General features: G+C 46.9%; 1 protein-coding gene across 2 annotated transcripts in view; it reads left to right on the top strand.

Moving 5' to 3' along the window:
• LOC119930044 (connector enhancer of kinase suppressor of ras 2-like) overlaps positions 1–20,923 on the top strand; it is a 266,115-nt gene that overhangs the window by 7,144 nt on the left and 238,048 nt on the right. The gene's annotated exons all lie outside the window — the stretch shown is intronic.

Here is a 20,923-nt window from a genome sequence, read left to right as displayed (position 1 = left end):
GCTTGGGAAGTACAAGTTGGCAACATATGTCCTATGGCTAAATGTCCTCAGGAGTCTTCGGCTTTCCGAAAGCGTTGGCTTCTCTGCTGCTCTGGGTGCTTGGACTATGAGGGATGCCAGCGGGAAGCGTGGCTTCTTCACTTTTGACAAGAGTCTTCAAGATGCAGGGTGACTCAGTGGTTAGAGCCTGGGCTTGGGAGTCAGACGGACCTGAGTTCCAATCCTGGCTCTGCCACTTTCATTCATTCATTCAATCGTATTTATTGAGCGCTTACTGTGTGCACAGCACTGTACTAAGCGCTTGGGAAGTACAAGTCAGCAACATATAGAGATGGTCCCTACCCAACAACGGGTTCACTTGTCTGCTGTGTGACCGTAGGCAACTCACTTCACTTCATTGGGTCTCGGTTTCCTCATCTGTACAATGGGGATTAAGACTGTGAGCCCTGTGTGGGACATGGACTGAGCCCACTGTTGGGTAGGGACCGTCTCTATATGTTGCCAACTTGTACTTCCCAAGCGCTTAGTACAGTGCTCTGCACACAGTAAGCGCTCAATAAATATGACTGAATGAATGGGTGAGTGGACTGCGTCCAACCTGATTAGCTTGTATTTGCCCATGCCCGTCGTATAGTGACTGGCACATAGTAAGCGCTTATCAAATACCATTTAAGGAAACTCGAAAAACTACAGCCCGTTATATTGCACTCCCTCAAGGGCTTAGTACAGTGCTGTGCACATACTAAGGGCTCAATAAATAGTATTAATTAATTAGTCGTTACCCATTATCTGCAGACTGGCCAACGGCACTGCAGGCCATCCATACCCCCTTGGGTTTTCCTCTTCCCCACCATGACCAGTGCTCTGCACATAATAAGCGCTCAATAAATACGACTGAATGAATGAATGACCAGGCCTGGGTTGGCACATAGTAAGCGCTTACCAAATACCATTTAAGTAAACTCAAAAAACTACAGCCTGTTATATTGCACTCCCTCAAGGGCTTAGTGCAGTGCTGTGCACACACTAAGGGCTCAATAAATAGTCTTAATTGATTTCTAGACTGTGAGCCCACTGTTGGGTAGGGACCGTCTCTATATGTTGCCAACTTGTACTTCCCAAGCGCTTAGTACAGTGCTCAGCACACAGTAAGCGCTCAATAAATACGATTGATTGATTGATTGATTGATTAGTTGATACCCATTATCTGCAGATTGGCCAACAGCACTGCAGGCCATCCATGCCCCCTTGGGTTTTCCTCATCCCCACTGTGACCAGTGCTCTGCACACAGTAAGCGCTCAATAAATACGACTGAATGAATGAATGACCAGGCCTGGGTTGGCACATAGTAAGCGCTTACCAAATACCATTTAAGTAAACTCAAAAAACTACAGCCTGTTATATTGCACTCCCTCAAGGGCTTAGTACGGTGCTGTGCACGCACTAAGGGCTCAATAAATAGTCTTAATTGATTTCTAGACTGTGAGCCCACTGTTGGGTAGGGACCGTCTCTATATGTTGCCAACTTGTATTTCCCAAGCGCTTAGTACAGTGCTCAGCACACAGTAAGTGCTCAATAAATACGATTGATTGATTGATTGATTAGTCGATACCCATTATCTGCAGATTGGCCAACGGCACTGCAGGCCATCCATGCCCCCTTGGGTTTTCCTCGTCCCCACCGTGACCAGTGCTCTGCACACAGTAAGCGCTCAATAAATACGATTGAATGAATTCATTCATTCAATCGTATTTATTGAGCGCTTACTGTGTGCAGAGCACTGTACTAAGAGCTTGGGAAGTACAAGTTGGCAACATATAGAGACGGTCCCTACCCAACAGCGGGCTCACAGTCTGGGAAGGGGAGGGACTGTATCAGTGGGGTCACACTGGGGGTCCCTGATTTCTGCTCCCCTCCACTCCATTCCTCCCTCTCCCGCCTCAGGATCTCCTTTCCCATTTTAACATTTTCCCAGTTGAATTTAACTTTTATGGAGACCGGTTTTTAACTTCAAGATGTTTCACCAACTGTTTGTTGTAAAACATGTTTTAGAAGCAAGCCGCGCCGGGTTGCACGGCGCCGCCACCGTAACGGATGCGAATGTGGCTACTGGTAGGTGGAAATGGTATTAGAGAAGCAGCGTGGCTCCGTGGAAAGAGCCCGGGCTTGGGAGTCAGAGGTCGTGGGTTCTAATCCCGCCTCTGCCACTTATCAGCTGGGTGACTTTGGGCAAGTCACAGTGGAAGGAGCACGAGCTTTGGAGTCAGAGGTCATGGGTTCTAATCCCGGCTCTGCCACTTGTCTGCTGTGTGACCTTGGGCAAGTCACTTAACTTCTCTGAACCTCAGTTACCTCCTCTGTAAAATGGGGATTAAGACTGTGAGCCCTCCGTGGCACAACCTGATCACCTTGTATCCCCCCAGTGCTTAGAACAGTGCTTTGCACATAGTAAGCGCTTCACACATGCCGTCATTATTATTAGTCTCTGAGAGTCAGTTACCTCATCTGTAAAGTGGGGATTAAGACTGTGAGCCCTATGTGGGACAACCTGATCACCTTGTATCTCCCCCAGGCACTTAGAACAGTGCTTTACACATAGGAAGTGCTTAATTAATTGATTAATTCATTCAATTGTATTTATTGAGCACTTACTGTGTGCAGAGCACCGTACTAAGTGCTTGGGAAGTACAAGTTGGCAACATATAGAGACGGTCCCTACCCAACAGCGGGCTCACAGTCTAGAAGGGGGAGACAGACAACAAAACAAAACATATTAACAAAATAAAATAAATAGAATAAATGTGTACAAATAAAATAAATAGAGTAATAAATCTGTACAAACATATATACAGGTGCTGTTGGGAGGGGAAGGAGGTAAGGCGGGGGGATGGGGGAGGAGGGGGAGAGAAAGGAGGGGGCTCATTCTTAATAAGTGCTATTATTATTATTATTATTATTATTCTTATAATTAGCTGTACTAAGATGCTCGGCGGTCCGTGCCTGGGTCGCGGGTTGTGGAAGTGGAGAAGCCTCCGCTTGAATTTTGTTCCCAAGGGGACCTCCATCCTGCCCCAGACCAGGGTCCTACAAAGGCCCAATCTGGTCTACCTCTGTCCCACCATAGACCATTAGCTCCACCCCGACGGTGTCTGGGGGAATCAATCAATCAATCAATCAATCAATCGCATTTATTGAGCACTTACTGTGTGCAGAGCACTGTACTAAGCGCTTGGGAAGTACAAGTTGGCAACATATAGAGACAATTCCTACCCAACAGTGGGCTCACAGTCTAAAAGGGGGAGACAGAGAACAAAACCAAACATACTAACAAAATAAAATAAATAGAATAGATAGGTACAAGTAAAATAAATAAATAAATAAATCGGGTAATAAATATGTACAAACATATATACATATATACAGGTGCTGTGGGGAAGGGAAGGAGGTAAGATGGGGGGGATGGAGAGGGGGACGAGGGGGAGAGGAAGGAAGAGGCTCAGACTGGGAAGGCCTCCTGGAGGAGGTGAGCTCTCAGTAGGGCCTTGAAGGGAGGAAGAGAGCTAGCTTGGCGGATGGGCAGAGGGAGGGCATTCCAGGCCCGGGGGATGAGAAGGGACATCAAGGGGCAAAGAGACCCAATCTTTAATCCGTGCCCTGTTTTAGGGGGTTCGGCCCAAGTTTGGGTGGGAGAGGAGGCGGTTGAAACCACCAGTTCGGGGAATCCCAGTGGATAGAGCCCGGGCTTGGGGTTGGAAGGAACTGGGTTCTAATCCTGGCTCTGCCACTTGTCTGCTGTGTGATTCTGGGCAATCAGTTCATTCATTCATTCAACCATATTTATTGGCCGCTTACTGTGTGCAGAGCACTATACTAAGCGCTTTGACTTCTAGACTGTGAGCCTGCTGTTGGGTAGGGACTGTCTCTATGTGTTGCCGACTTGTACTTCCCAAGCGCTTAGTACAGTGCTCTGCACACAGTAAGCGCTCAGTAAATACAATTGATTGATTGATTGACCTCTCTGTACCCCAGTTACCTCATCTGGAAAATGGGGATTAAAAAGGTGAGCGCCACGTGGGACAGGGACTGCATCCAACCCGATTTGCTTCCATCCACACCAGCGCTTAGTTCGGTGCCTGGCATATAGAAAGCGCTTAACAAATGCTACAATTATTGTAATAATAATTATTATTATTAGTGACCTGCTCTCTCCCTTTCCACGGGCACCCAGAGAAAAGCTAGGTCTCTGCCAAGGCTGGCCCCTTGATGGGGAACCCAGACCGCTCGGATATCTGGTAGTACATTCCCGGTTAGCGAGGGGACAGATGGAATCAGCATGTGGAACCACACCGGGAGAACAGAGCGTCTGCCAGGACATTCTGCATTCCAGAAGGGATGGATGGAAATGAGAGGCTGGCGAACCGGGTCCTCTTGGAGTGGGATTTTCGGAGGCTGGTGGCCTCTGGAAGTTGGGAGCCAACCCATTCGCAGTTGGAAACGCTCCGCGGGGTGAGGGGAGAGAGATGCTCAGAGACCAAAATCGAAACTTTTAGACTGTGAGCCCACTGTTGGGTAGGGACTGTCTCTATATGTTGCCAATTTGTACTTCCCAAGCGCTTAGTACAGTGCTCTGCACATAGTAAGCGCTCAATAAATACGATCAATGATGATGATGAAACATTTCCCAACCAGTTTCGGTCTTTCACTCAACTCCCCCATTAGAATGGAAACTCCTCAAAGACAGGGACGATGTCTTCTAGTTCGTTAAACACTCACTATGTATGTCCCAGGCACTCTACTAAGGGCTGGGGTAGATGCAAGCTAATTGGCTATTCATTCAATCGTATTTATTTATTTTTTTTAAATGGTATTTGTTAAGCGCTTACTACAGTGTCAATCACTGTTCTTAGCGCGGGGTGGGAACAAATTAATTAGGTCAGACACAGTCCCTGTTCCGTGTGGAACTCACAGTCTAAGTATTTATCGAGCACCTTCAGTGTGCAGAGCACTATACTAAGCGCTTTGGAGAGTACAATAGACTATGATAGACCGGCACATTCCCTGCCCACAACGAGTTTACAGTCTTAGAGGACGAGATTACCGACCAGAGGGTTATTACACAGTCCAGCCCCACTTGGGGCTCACGGTCTTAATCCCCATTTTCCAGATGAGGGAACTGAGGCCCAGAGAAGTGAAGTGACTTGCCCAGGGTCGTCAAGCAACAGACAAGTGGCGGAGCTGGGATTAGAACTCAGGTCCTTTTGATTCCCAGACCCGAGCTCTAACCATTAGGTCACGCCGCTTCTCACAGCGTGATTAACCTTTACATGCTTTAAGTGCTTAGTACAGTGTTGGCATGATGATGATGATGATGGCATTTATTAAGCGCTTACTATGTGCAAAGCACTGTTCTAAGTGCTGGGGAGGGTACAAGATGATCAGGTTGTCCCACGGGGGGGCTCACAGTCTTAATCCCCATTTTACAGATGAGGTAACTGAGGCACAGAGAAGTGAAGTGACTTGCCCAAAGTCACACAGCTGACAATCGGCGGAGCTGGGATTTGAACCCATGACCTCTGACTCCAAAGCCCGTGCTCTTTCCACTGAGCCACGCTGCAGCTCTCTGCACACTGTAGGCTCCTAGCTGAGTGCGCTGCGTATGATAGATAACCAAGCACAGGAGGCCAAGATGGCAATGTATTCATTCATTCATTCATTCAATCGTATTTATTGAGCGCTTACTGTGTGCAGAGCACTGTACTAAACGCTTGGGAAGTACAAGTCGGCAACATATAGAGACGGTCCCTACCCAACGACGGGCTCACAGTCTAGAAGGGGGAGACAGAGAACAAAACCAAACATGGGGACAGGTGTCGAAACCATCAGAATAAATAGAATTATAGCTATATGCACATCATTAACAAAATAAAGAGAATAGTAAATATATACAAGTAAAATAGAGTTATAAATCTGTACAAATCTATAGAAGTGCTGTGGGGAGGGGAAGGAGGTAGGGCAAAACACTCAAGACATTCATTCATTCATTCAGTCATATTTATTGAGCGCTTACTGTGTGCAGAGCACTGTACTAAGCGCTTGGGAAGTACAAGTCGGCAACATATAGAGACGATCCCTACCTAACAAAGGGCTCACAGTCTAGAAGACAGTGCCTTGACACAGAGTAGGTGATCAATGAAGATCAATGATTTAGCTTGGGTGCATCTGATCTTGGGATTATCTGAGGGTAGGAATGCCTGAACGTGCCCTCAGACACGTTTTAAACATTTTTTTAATGGTATTTGTTACGCCTTTACTATGTGTCAAACACTGTTCTAAGCGCTGGGGTAGGTTAGACACAGTCCCTATCCCGCACGGGGCTCACAGTCTAAGTAGGACGGAGAACAGGAATTTAACCCCATTTTACAGTTGAGGAAACTGCGGCACAGAGAAGTTAAGCGACTTGCCCAAGGTCACAAAGCAAGCAATTAGAAGATCCGGGATTAGAACCCAGGTCCTTTGACCCCCATGCCCATGCTTTTTTCACTAGGCCACTCTACTTCTCTTCCCCTCTGGACTGTAAGCTCACTGTGGGCAGGGAACGTGTCTGCCAGCTTTGTTACACTGTACTCTCCCGAGCGTTTAGTACAGTGCTCTGCACAGAGTAAGCCCTCAACAGAAACGATCGACAGATGTTGTGTGGTCGGTAAACAATGATGACGGTATTTGTTAAGCGCTCACTATGTGTTGAGCACCTTTCTAAGCTCTGGGCACTGTTCTAAGCGTTGAATAGCACTGATGTTAATCAGCGTGGCTTAATGGCGACAGCCCGGGCTTGGAAGTCGGAGGATGTGGGTTCTAATCCTGACTTTGCCACTTGTCTGCTGTGTGACCTTCAGCAAGCCACATAACTTCTCTGTGCCTCAGTTACCTCATCTGTAAAATGGGGAGTAAGACTGTGAGCCCCACGTGGGACAACCTGATTACTTTGTATCTACCCCAGTGTTTAGAACAGTGCTTGGCACTGATTAAGCCCTTAAATACCATTATTATTATTTTTATTATTATGATGTAATGGGAGCAACAAGAAATGGGGTTAATCCTTCAGGACAGGGACTGTGTCTACCAACTCTGTTGTAGTGCACCTCCCCAGCGCTTAACATGGTTCTCCGCTCACTAGAAGGGTTCAGTAAATACCACTGATTGATGGAAAGATTGGATGAAAATTCAGCAAGTTCAGGGAAATGAGGCAAAGGTTAATCTGGGGGTGTCATTAGCTACATACTGCTAGGAGTCACACACCCCTGTGGAGGGGAAGGAGGGGAGAGAAGGGAGAGTTTCTGCCCATCACGACTGGTCTGGGGGTTGGGGGGAGAAGGGGGGACTGTCCTCTCCATAAGGGACTCACCAGAGTATGGATGTTGGCAGATAATAACAATAACGATGGGATTTATTAAGCGCTTACTATGTGCAAAGCACCGTTCTAAGCGCTGGGGAAGTTAAAAGGTGATCAGGTTGTCCCACAGGGGGGCTCACAGTCTTAATCCCCATTTTACAGATGAGGTAACTGAGGCACAGAGAAGTTAAGTGACTTGCCCAGAGTCACACGGCTGACAATTGGCACAGCCGGGATTTGAAGCCGTGACCTCCGACTCCAAAGTCCGGGCTCTTTCCACTGAGCCACGCTGCTTTAAGGAGAGGGGCCGGGGGAGGAAGGAGAAAGGCCAGGCGAGTGAGACAGGAGGGGACCACGGAAGACTTGAGCAGATGATAAGGGCAGAGGAAGGCCAAAGGCCAGATTAATGAAGGAGGGAGTTGACCGTGGAAGACGTTATTAATGACCGTGGAAGACATTATTAGATGTTGTTAGATATAATCTTCCTCAGGGAGCCATTCCTGGAGAGGAGGGGCAGATTCGGGGAGTGCTCAAAGAAGGCCGTTTGCCTCTATTGATCATGAAGGCCTTGGATTTGGCCGTAGGATTTCCTGTGATTTCAAGGCGAAGAGAGAGTGATTTGAAACGGTTTTCTGATCCACCTGGATTCTGCTTCTTTTGAGAGAGTAGCCGGGTACCTCAGGGGTGAGACTGGTAAGAGATCAAGTGGGGAGATAGTCAGCTCTCCCTGGAAATCAGGGTCCTCCCTGGGACCCCACTGGCTATAATCAGGCCATGGAATCCCAGAAGCAGGGTGAACCTAGCGGAAATAATGATAATAATAATAATAATAATAATAATAATAATAATAATAATAATAATGATGGCATTTGTTAAGCGCTTACTATGTGCAAAGCACTGTTCTAAAGCGCTGGGGAGGTTACAAGGTGATCAGGTTGTCCCACGTGGGGCTCACAGTCTTAATCCCCCTTTTCCGGATGAGGCCACTGAGGCCCAGAGAAGTGAAGTGACTCGCCCAAAGTCACACAGCTGACAACTGGCGGAGCCGGGGTTTGAATCCATGACCTCTGACTCCAAAGCCCGGGCTCTTTCCATTGAGCCACGCTGCTTAGAGCGGGAGTCCGAGGATGTGGGTTCTAATTCTGGCTCCATCTTTTTTCATTCTTTCATTTATTCAGTCGCATTTATTAAGCACTTACTGGGTGCAGAGCACTGGACCAACAACTGCCTGGGAGAGGCATGTCTTAGGCCGTTGAGTCATTTCCGACCCATAGCGATACCACGAACCCGTCTCTCCCAGAACGCCCCGTTCTCCAACTGCAATCGCTCCGGTTGTGGATCCGTAGAGTTTTCTTGGTAAAAATACAGAAACAGTTTACCATTGCCGCCTTCCACGCAGACTCGAGTCTCCACCCTCGACTCTCTCCCGTGTCGCTGCTGCCCAGCATGGGTGAGTTTTGACTTGTCGTATATGGCCGTCCACTCACTAGCCACTGGCCAAGCTAGGAATGGAATGGGTAGGCCTCTGCTCGACTACCTCCCACAGCCGAGACTGTTAGAGGACTGGAAACTCTCCAGGTGTGACCCTGAGAGGGGATTGGGAGAGTACAATATAGCAATAAACAGAAACACGTTCCCTGGCAACAGTGAGCTTACAGTCTAGAAGAGGATATAGACATCTTCCTGCTGTAGGACTTCGGACTAGTCACTTTGTTTCTCTGTGCCTCAGTTACCTCATCTGTGAAATAGGGATTGAGTCTGAGAGCCCCTCATGGGACAGGGACCATGTCCAACCTGATTTGCTTGTATCCACCTCAACGCCAGTAAGCCTGGCACATAATAATAACGGCATTTATTAAGCGCTTACTATGTGCAAAACACTGTTCTAAGCGCTGGGGAGGTTACAAGGTGATCAGGTTGTCCTATGGTGGGTTCACAGTCTCAATCTCCACTTTATAGATGAGGTCACTGAGGCACAGAGAATAATAATAATAATAATAATGATGGCATTTATTAAGCGCTTACTATGTGCAAAACACTGTTCTAAGCGCTGGGGAGGTTACAAGGTGATCAGGTTGTCCTACGGTGGGCTCACAGTCTCAATCCCCACTTTACAGATGAGGTCACTGCGGCACATAGAATAATAATAATAATAATAATAATGGCATTTATTAAGCGCTTACTATGTGCAAAACACTGTTCTAAGCACATAGTAAGTGCTCAATAAATGACAATTATTATTAGCAATAGTCTTTGTGCCTCAGTTCTCCTCTTCTTCCTGCTTCTTAGACTGTGAGCTCCCCGTGGGACTGGGACTGTGTCCAACCTAACTAACTTGTATCTACCCCAGAGTTTAGAAGAGTGTTTGACACATAGTAAGCCCTTAACAAATACCATAAAAAATGCACTGAACTAAGCATCTGGGAACTACCAGGCCAAGAAATGGACATGTTTCCTACCCATGAGGAGCTTAAACTCTTCAACTGTAATGGGGGAGACAGACATAAAGACATTTCTCACAGGAGTAATCAAGAGAAATAATTGAAAGTCCATGGAGTTGTCCTTTGGAAGGGAAAAGATCCCACTTTTGGTAAGATTAATTTATGAGAGCGTGTGTTTTTTGTTTTTTGGTATTTGTTGAAGCGCTTACTATGGGCCAAGCACTGTTCTAAGTCCTAGGATGGATATGAGTGTGTCAGGTTGGACACAGCTCCTGTCCCACATGGGGCTCACAGTCTAAGCAGGAGGGAGTAGGATTTAATCCCCATTTTACAGTTCAGGAAACTGAGGCACAGAGAAGTGAAGTGACTTGTCCAAGGTCACGCAGAAAGCAATTGTCTGAGGCAGGATTAGAACCCAGGTCCCCTGATTCCCAGGCCCGAGTGCCTTCTATTAGGCCACGCTGCTTCTCTGTGTATGCGTCAGGCGCTGGAAATCAATCAATCAATCGTATTTATTGAGCGCTTACTGTGTGCAGAGCACTGTACTAAGCGCTTGGGAAGTACAAGTTGGCAACATATAGAGACGGTCCCTACCCAACAGTGGGCTCACAGTCTAAAAGGGGGAGACAGAGAACAAAACCAAACATATTAACAAAATCAAATAAATAGGAAAGGCCAGAGTGGACCCACTGTCCTGGCCTTATTGGGCGCACCAAAAGTCTCTCCCTTGTGGGGTTGCCATGTTCAATTGTCGTGCCTGGCATGGTTTCCTCTCTTGTCTCCGTCTCCCATTCCTTACTAGACGGCTTGAAAAGAGCCGTTCAGTTAAAACGTACAATTGAAGAAACAAACATACACAGTAAATAAATACATATGTGAAACTGCCAGCTCTTCAAGGCTAAACCCCAGGAGGGAACATTTGTACTGTTCAATTTTAGGAGCCAAGGTTTGGGCTGGCTGCTGGGGAGAGAGCTCCTCTGTGACATCGCAGTAGGGGCTCAGGATTAAAATAACTTTTTTAAATCCCTGTTTTGTTTCGTTTTTTCCAAAAATGACTTTCAAATGAGAGAAAACTGTCAACGTTGCTCCGCTTTACGATGTTAACGGCGGACCGTCCGGCCTCCTTAGTAGTTTAAAGTTCTCTTCGGTACCGTGACTTCTCTCTGTTAGATTTAAGTTCCCAAATGCGCTGGGATGGCTGTCCGGATGGTAGAGTTCTGCGTAATCATCATTAGCATCAATTGCATTTATTGAGCGCTTACTATGTGCAGAGCACTGTACTAAGCACTTGGGAAGTACAAATTGGCAACATATAGAGACAGTCCCTACCCAACAGTGGGCTCACAGTTTAAAAGGGGGAGACGGAGAACAAAACCAAACATACCAACAAAATAAAATAAATAGGATAGATATGTACAAGTAAAATAAATAAATAAATAAATAGAGTAATAAATATGTAATGTAATGAGAGAGAGAAAGAGAGAGAGAGAGACTGGGGAGAGTGGGAGAGAGGACATGGGGAGAGAAAACGAGGGAGACAGGCAGGGAAGAGCTGGAAATGTGTCCAAATCATCCTAAGGCCAAGCATCCCAGCATGGGAAACGAGAGCAGCCAGAGAAATCCCATGTCAGTCCATCGATCAACCAACTAGTTGTATTTATTGAGAGTTTATGTGGAGCACTGTAGGGAAAATACACAACACGTTCCCTGCCTGCATTGAGTTTACAGTCTAGAGGATTCCTAAATTCCTGGACTCTCCCAGGTCTTGCTACCCTGTGTCACATGGACGTGAAGACGGTCTGGAGAGAGGAGACGGGAACCAGGCATTGGGCCCATTCTCTAGACTGGAAGCTCCTTGTGGGCAGGGTACATGTCTACCAGCTGTTACATCATACACTCTTCAGCGCTTAGTACAATGCTCTACACATAGTAAATTCTCAATAATTACCACTGATCAATTGGCTTGGGAGAAAAGCAACGTGGTCTAGAGAAGCAGCGTGGCTCAGTGGAAAGAGCCCGGGCTTTGGAGTCAGAGGTCATGGGTTCAAATTCCAGCTCTGCCAATAGTCAGCTGTGTGACTTTGGGCAAGTCACTTAACTTCTCTGGACCTCAGTTCTCTCATCTGGAAAATGGGGATGAAGACTGTGAGCCCCTTGTGGGACAACCTGATCACCTTGTAACCTCCCCAGTGCTTAGAACAGTGCTTTGCACATAGTAAGCACTTAATAAATGCCATCATTATTATTATTATTAGTGTAAAGAGCCCGGACCTGAGAGTAAGAAGGTACTGGGTCTTAAACTTGGATCTGCCAGTTGTCTGCTGTGTGACCTTGGGCAAATCAGTTCAATTCTTTGTACCTCAGTGACCTCATCTGTAAAATGGGGATTAAGACTGTGAACCCCATATGGGGACATGGATCGTGTCCACTCTGATTCTCTTAACTACCCCTGTGCTTAGTACCCTGCCCGGTACAAAGTAAGCATTACAAAAACCAAAAAGTACAAAAAGTAAGTAACAAAAACCATTAAAAAAACCCAACAACAACCTTCCCCCAGATCATCTGGAATCACTACTCCAGAGCCCAGGACCGACAGCGGCCCATTCAAAATGGGGAGGTCGGCCTATCTCCAGCAATTAGTAAATACCGACGATTGATTGACCGATTGATTGATTAATCCTGATTGGGGCAGGGCTGGCGACCTGGAATGATGGTTGGGATCAGCAGGGAGCTAGAGAGAGAAAGCCCAGGTGGAACAGCTGGAATCTCTGTTCCAGGCTTGGAGAATATCCCCTTTCCGCTTTTCCCTCTCCCTTCTGCATTACCCTGACTTGCTCCCTTTGTTCATCCCCCGTCCCATCCCCACAGCACTTACATCCATTTCTGTCATTGATTTATTTATATTAATGTCTATCTCCCCCTCTGGACTGTGAACTCATTGTGGGCAGGGACTGTGTCTGTTTACTGTTGTATCGGACTCTACCAAGGGGATTAATAATAATAATAATAATAATAATAATAATAATAATAATAATAATAATAATGGCATTTATTAAGGTTTACTATGTGCAAAGCACTGTTCTAAGCACTGGCGAGGTTACAAGGTGATCAGGTTGTCCCACGGGGGGCTCACAGTCTTCATCCCCATTTTAAGACTGTGAGCCCCTCGTGGGACAACCTGATTACCTTGTATCTACCCCAGTGCTTAGAACAGTGCTTAAGAGAAGCAGCGTGGCTCAGTGGAAAGTGCACGAGCTTGGGATTCAGAAGTCGTGGGTTCAAATTCATTCATTCGTATTTATTGAGCGCTTACTTCTACTAATAATAATAGTGATGGCATTTGTTAAGCGCTTACTATGTGCAAAGCGCTGTCCTAAGCGCTGGTGGGGGTACAAGGTGATCAGGTTGTCCCACGTGGGGCTCACAGTTTTAATCCCCATTTTCCAGATGCGGTAACTGAGGCTCCGAGAAGTTAAGTGACTTGCCCAAGGTCACACAGCAGACATGTGGTGGAGCCAGGATTCAAACCCCTGACCTCTGACTCCAAAGCCCATGCTCTTTCCACTAAGTGCTTGGAATCCCAGCTCCGCCGCTTGTCAGCTGTGTGACTTCGGGCAAGTCACTTAACTTCTCTGGGCCTGCTTACACTTAACAAATATTATCATTATTATTATTAAGTCACTTCACTTCTCTGCCTCAGTTACCTCATCTGCAAAATGGGGATTAAGACTGCACCCTAAATGGGACAGGGATTATGTCCAATCTGATTCATTTGTATCTACCCCAGGGCTTAAAACGGCACTTGACACATAGGAAGTGCTTAACAAATACCATTATTACAATTATTAGTGGTCTCTTGCAGCAGGAAGCCTGAGGATTCTGAATGCAGTGGGGTTAACCCCCTGGCATTCCTCTGTCCGACCCTTCCCGTGGCGTGGTGTCTGACTATGGAAAAGGGAATTCCGTCAGGACCGTTGGCTTCCCAGCCCTCTTCTCGCCACCCGCCGCCTCGTCCTCTTTGATGCCTCCAGATCACAGCCCACTACCGGTGGGGAAAAAATAGAAATTAATTCAGTTGGTAAACTGATTAGCTGTGCTGCATTGATCCTGTTCAGAATAATTATGGGTTTAGATGAAGGGCTTTCCTTAGCATGTAATTCCCTGATTTCAAGCTGGCTCCTGAGAGAGAAGGAGGGGAGGGAGAGAGAGGAAGGAAAGAGGGGAAGGAGGGAGGGAGGTTGGAGGGGTAGAGAGCGGGCTGTGGATGAGGGGGGCAGGCTTGTTAACATTCTCATCACACAGGACCCTGACGAACCCCCTCCCATCTCCTCACGTACCGAGAAGACCCGGACTCCTCGGCAGGCCTTTATTTATACATTTATAATTTATTTATATGAGCCCTCGCCACTAGGCACTATTCTAAGCGCTGGGGGAATACAAGATTATCAGGTTGCCCCAGTCTTAATCCCCATTTTCCAGATGAGGTAACTGAGGCACAGAGAAGTTAAGTGAGTTGCCCAAAGTCACACGGCTGACAAGTGGCGGAGCCGGGATTAGAACCCAGGACTTCTGACGCCCAAGCCTGTGCTCTTTCCAGCTATTAAGACTGTGAGCCCCATGTGAGACAACCTGCTTACCTTGTATCTATCCCAGCATTTAGAACAGTCCTTGGCACATAGTAAGCGCTTAACAAATAATAATAATGTGGGCAGGGAACATGCTTACCAACTCTGTTGTGTTGTACTCTCCCAAGCACTTAGGAGAGTGCTCTGTACAGAGGAAGCACTCAGTAAATACCATTGATCGATTGATTGGTTGACTGCATTTCCCACATCTTGATCCGTTTTCCTCTTCTTACCTGGTTCAGCTGACACTTGTCCCTGATCCGGATTGTGACCCTGGCGGCCCTCAGCCTCGCCCCCCAAACGCCCAAAAAACACATCAAAATTGGAAAGAGCAGCAAGGTCTTGAGCATGAGTGTCGGTTGAATCCGTTGGGTATTTATTAAGTGCTTACTCTGTGCCAAGCACTGTGCTAAGTGTTCGTCGGGGGTGGGATCGGGTGGGGGGGGATCCAGGATCATCGGATCGTTCACAGTCACTGTCCCACACGGGGCTCCTGGTTAAAAGAGGGATTGATTATCTCCATTTAACAGATGGGGAAACTGAGGAACATAGAGATTCAGTGTCTTGCCCGAGGTCAGTCAGAAGGTCTGAAGCTGGGCTTAGTAATAATTATGATACTTGTTAAGCATTTACTATGTGCCAAGCACTATACTAAGGGCTGGGGAAGATACGAGTTAGGTTGGACACAGTCCCTGTCCCACATGGGGCTCACACTCTTAATCGAGAAGCAGTGTGGCTTAGTGGAAAGAGCCCAGGCTTGGGAGTCAGAGGTCGTGGGTTCTAATCCCGGCTCTGCCACTCGTCAGCTGTGTGACTTTGGGCAAGTCACTTCACTTCTCTGTGCCTCAGTAACCTCAACTGTAAAATGGGGATGAAGACTGTGAGCCCCACGTGGGACAACCTGATCACCTTGTATCCCCCCCCAGAGCTTAGAACAGTGCTTTGCACATAGTGAGCACTTAACCAGTGCCATCATCATTATCATCTGAATCCCCATTTTACAGGTGAAGGAACTGAGGCTGAGAAAGGGTCAAGGTCATGAAGCAGACATGGGGCGGAGCCGGGATTAGAACCCAGGAGTTTCTAAATCCTGGGCCCCTGCTCTATCCATTAAGCCACACTGCTTCTTTGAACTCTGATTTGCTTGTATCCACCTCAGCGCTTAGTACAGTGCCTGGCACATAGTAAGTACTGTGAGTCCCATGTGGCCAATAGACCGTGTGGTTGCCACTGTTGCCAGTCATCTCAGAAGGGTGGGAGAGGGAGGGTGGTGGGTGGCTGGCACCCATCTATTTCAGAAGTCACGTTGCCACCCCCTTTGCCAGTTATAAATAACCCAGGATGGCTCCTGAGGTGTCTAGTTCAGGTGCCCTGCGAAACAGTGATTCAGTTGTAGACACAATTAGTGGAGTGAATCATGCGGGAGAGTGGAGAAAGGGTGGACTGATGTCAGGTTACGGAGAACTTCCTCCCCGGGAATCTGGTCAGAAACACAGGGCCCTCGCGGAAAGAGCCCGGGCCTGGGGTGTCAGGAGACCCAAGTTCTAATCCTGGCTCCACCTCTGGTCTGCTCTGTGGCCTCAGTTCCCCCATCTATAAAATGGGGATAGGAGACGCGTCTTCCCACTCTCCCTCACGCTCAGTCTGTGAGCCCTGGGGCGGGGACTGGGTCCAATCTGGTGATCAATCAGTCAATCAATCAATGGTTTTAATTGAGCATTTTCTGTGAGCAGACACTGGACTAAGCACTTGGGTAAGTACAATGTGACAAAGTTGGTAGACCCATTCCCTGCCCACAAGGAGAAGCAGCGTGGCTCAGTGGAAAAGAGCCCGGGCTTTGGAGTCAGAGGTCATGGGTTCAAATTCCGGCTCTGCCACTTGTCAGCTGTGTGACTTTGGGCAAGTCACTTCACTTCTCTGGGCCTCAGTTCCCTCATCTGGAAAATGGGACTGTGAGCCCCACGTGGGACAACCTCATGACCTTGTATCTCCCCAGCGCTTAGAACAGTGCTTTGCACATAGTAAGTGCTTAATAAATGCCATCATTACTATTATTATTATTGTAATGATAATGGCATTTATTAAGCGCTTACTATGTGCAAAGCACCATTCTAAGCGCTGGGGAGTTACAAGGTGATCAGGTTGTCCCTCGGAGGGCTCACAGTTTTAATCCCCATTTTACAGATGAGGTAACTGAGGCCCAGAGAAGTGAAGTGACTTGCCCAAAGTCACACAGCTGACAATTGGAGGAGCCGGGATTCGAACCCATGACTTAACTTCTCTGTGCCTCAGTTACCTCATCTGTAAAATGGGGATTAAGACTGTGAGCCCCACGTGGGACAACCTGATCACCTTGTAACCTCCCCAGTGCTTAGAACAGTGCTTTGCACATAGTAAGCACTTAATAAATGCCACTATAAAAAAAGGTGCTTACAGTCTAGATGGGGGAGACAGATATTAATAGAAATAACTAAATGATGGATATGGACATAAATACCATGGGACTAAGGGAGTGGAGGATAATGGGAGCAAACCAGCATGTCCCAGAAGGGAGTGAGAGAAGTGGAAATGAGGACTCAGTCAGGGAAGGCCTCTTGGAGGAGATGTGCTCTCAATAAGTCTTTGAATCAATGATATTTATTGAGCACTTACTGTGTGCAGAGCCCTATACTGAGCACTTGGGAGAGTACAATCTAACAGAGTTGGTAGATTCATTCCCTGTGCTCACAACGAGCTGGTGATCTTGTTTTAATAATAATAATAATAATAATAATGGCGCTTGTTAAGCGCTTACTATGTGCAAAGCACTGTTCTAATCGCTGGGGGGATACAAGGTGATCAGGTTGTCCCGTGTGGGGCTCACAGTCTTTTAATCTCCAATTTACAGATGAGGGAACTGTTGTAGAGAAGCAAGCAGAGCCTAGTGTCTAGAGCACAGGCTTGGAAGTCAGAGGACGTGAGTTCTAATTCCGGCTCCGCCACTTGTCAGCTGCACGACCTTTGGCAAGTCACTTAACTTCTCTATGCCTCAGTTCCCTCATCTGTAAATGGCAAATAATAATAATAATAGTATTTGTTAAGCACTTACTATGTGCCAAGCACACTCACGTCCTCTGACTTCCAAGCCGGTGCTCTTGACACTAGGCTCTGCTGCTTCTCTACAAGATCAATCAATCAATCAATCAATCGTATTTATTGAGCGCTTACTGTGTGCAGAGCACTGTACTAAGCGCTTGGGAAGTACAATTTGGCAACATATAGAGACAGTCCCTACCCAACAGTGGGCTCACAGTCTAAAAGGGGGAGACAGAGAACAAAACCAAACATACTAACAAAATAAAATAGAATAGATATGTACAAGTAAAATAAATAAATAAATAGAGTAATAAATATGTACAAACCAGCAGGTTGTGAGCATTCATTCATTCATCCAATCAATCGTATTTATTGAGTGCTTACTGTGTGCAGAGCACTGTACTAAGCGCTTGGGAAGTACAAGTTGGAGAGAATGAACCTACCAACTCTGTTAGATTGTACTCTCCCAAGTGCTTAGTATAGGGCTCTGCACACAGTAAGCGCTCAATAAATATCATTGATTGATTCAAAGACTTACTGAGAGCACATCTCCTTCACGAGGCCTTCCCTGACTGAACCCTCATTTCCTCTTCTCTCACTCCCTTCTGGGACACCCTGACTCGCTCCTGTTACTGGGTGAGATACGAGGTTATCAGGTTGTCCCAGGTGGAGCTCGCAGTCTTAATCCCCATTTTCCAGATGAGGTAACTGAGGCACAGAGAAGTTAAGTGACTTGCCCAAAGTCACACAGTTGACAAGTGGCGGAGCGGGATTAGAGCCCATGACTTCTGACGCCCAAGCCCCGTGTTCTTTCCACTAAGCCACGCTATTAAGACTGTGAGCCCCATGTGGGACAACCTGCTTACCTTGTATCTACCCCAGTATTTAGAACAGTGCTTGGCACATAGTAAGTGCTTAACAAATAATAATAATAATGATGATGATAATGATAATAATGATAATGATAATGATACTAAATAATTCTATTTATTTTATTTTGTTAGTATGTTTGGTTTTGTTCTCTGTCTCCCCCTTTTAAACTGTGAGCCCACTGTTGGGTAGGGACTGTCTCTATATGTTACCACCTTGTACTTCCCAAGCGCTTAGTACAGTGCTCTGCACACAGTAAGTGCTCAATAAATACGATTGATGATGATGATGATGGTGATGATGATGATGGCGTTTGTTAAGCGCTTACTATGTGCCAAGCACTGTTCTAAGTGCTGGGAGGGATACAAGGTGATCAGGTTGCCCCACGTGGGGCTCACGGTCTTCATCCCCATTTTACAGATGAGGTCAGAGAAGTTAAGTGACTTGCCCAAGATCACACAGCAGACATGTGGCAGAGCTGGGATTAGAACCCATGACCTCTGACTCCCAAGCCCGTCTACTTTCCATTGATCCATGCTGCTTCTACTTACCATCATCATTATCATTCTCATCTTGTATCTACCCCGAACTTGGCACAGAGTAAGTGCTTAATGAGTGCTAGGATCATCCCATACAATAATAAACCAAAAAGGCTATAGAACAATAAATAAGCAAGGTGGGGGTTAGAGGCGGAAATAAAGGATCCAGAAGAGTCCCGAAAGGGGCTAATCTGGGGATTCCTGTTGCAGGCGCTGCTCCCTTACACTCCTCTCGATCAAAAACGCGTTCTCAGTGGGGTTTGGATTTCAGAGACAACCAGCCTGCTCTGAAGCTCCGCACCCACAGTCATTCCAGGGAACTGAGAGCGTGGGCTTCCGACTCTTTCTATTTTTGACAGCCGGGGAGAGAGAGAGAGTGGGGGCAGACGTCTGCGCTCCTCAGGGCCGCAGTTATTGTCAGCTATTTACTCGAAGTAGTAAAGCGCTTGGGTGCTGGGATGGAATTGGCACGGCCTAAATAAGCAGAAGCCACCTCCTCCCTTCCTCCCCTCTCCCCTCCTTCCCACTACGTGATGCTTGGTTGCTTCCAAACCTCATGTTGCTCTTGGATATTTCAAACAGACGTAGGGGAAATTAACAGTGCTCTCCGTGAGTAGGGTAGTCCGTATTTATCAATCAAAGGAACACTCACATTCTTATTGGGAGCTATGGAAATAGAGCCGAGTTCTCCCGCTTGGAATTCCCTCTCCCTGTCCCACACCAGGTGGGGCTCAACTCTCCCCACGTTCAGACCCCTCCATCCATTCATTCAATCATTTATTGAGTGTTTACTATGAGTAGAGCACTGTACTAAGTGCTTGGAAAGTACGGTACAGCAAGAGAGAGAAAATTCTTGCCCACAATGAGCTTAAAGTCTAGAGGAAATCACACCTCCTCCAACAGATCTTTCCCGATAAATTTCCCAGCAGCCTGAGCCGTATCTATTAATCAATCAATAGGAGAAGCAGCGTGGCTCAGTGGAAAGAGCCCGGGCTTCGGAGTCAGAGGTCGTGGGTTCAAATCCCGACTCTGCCAACTATCAGCTGTGTGACTTTGGGCAAGTCACTTAACTTCTCTGAGCCTCAGTTACCTCATCTGAAAAATGGGGATTAAAACCGTGAGCCCCCCATGGGACAATCTGATCACCTTGTAACCTCCCCAGCGCTTAGAACAGTGCTTTGCACATAGTAAGCGCTTAACAAATGCCATTATTATTATTATTATTATTATTATTATTAATCAGTCAATGGCACTGTACTAAGCTCTTGGGAGAGTACAACAGAGTTGGTAGACACATCCTCTGCCTATAACGACCTTCCAGGCTTGAGCGGGAGCCATCCCAGCCCTTCAGGCATCACGAGCTTTTATGGACTTATTTTTGCACTCCTCAGCACTTGAGCAGCTGTGTCCACTCCATTCATTCATTCAATTGTATTTATTGAGCACTTACTGTGTGCAGAGCACTGGACTAAGCGCTTGGGAAGTACAATGTATTGATTTTGACCACTCTCCTTATGAAACGTTTGCCTCCGCATTGGAGTGGAAGCTCCCTGTGGGCAGGGAATGTACCTCTTGGTCATGCATCACTGACACCTCGAACTTAACATGTCCAGAACAGAAATCCTCATCTTCCCACCCAAACGCTGTCCTCCCACTGACTTTCCCATCACCGTCAACAGGCCCACCATCCTTCCTGTCTCAAAAGCCCGTAACCTTGGCATCATCCTTGACTCATCTCTCTCATTCAACCCACATATTTAACCTGTCGCCAAATCCTGTCAGTTCAATCTTCACAACATTGCTGTTACCTGCTCTTTTCTCTCCGTCCAAACTGCTTCCCTGTTAATCCAAGCTCTTATCCTATCCTGCCTTGATTAATGTATCAGCCTCTTTACTAACCTTCCCGCCTCTTGCTTCTCCCCACTCCAGTCCATACTTCACTCTGCTGTCCCCAATCATTTATCTACAAAAACATTCAGTC

Source organism: Tachyglossus aculeatus, chromosome 6 (genome assembly GCF_015852505.1).
Source record: "Tachyglossus aculeatus isolate mTacAcu1 chromosome 6, mTacAcu1.pri, whole genome shotgun sequence".
Taxonomy (NCBI): Eukaryota; Metazoa; Chordata; class Mammalia; order Monotremata; family Tachyglossidae; genus Tachyglossus; species Tachyglossus aculeatus.
This window is presented reverse-complemented; position numbering and strand designations above follow the sequence as displayed.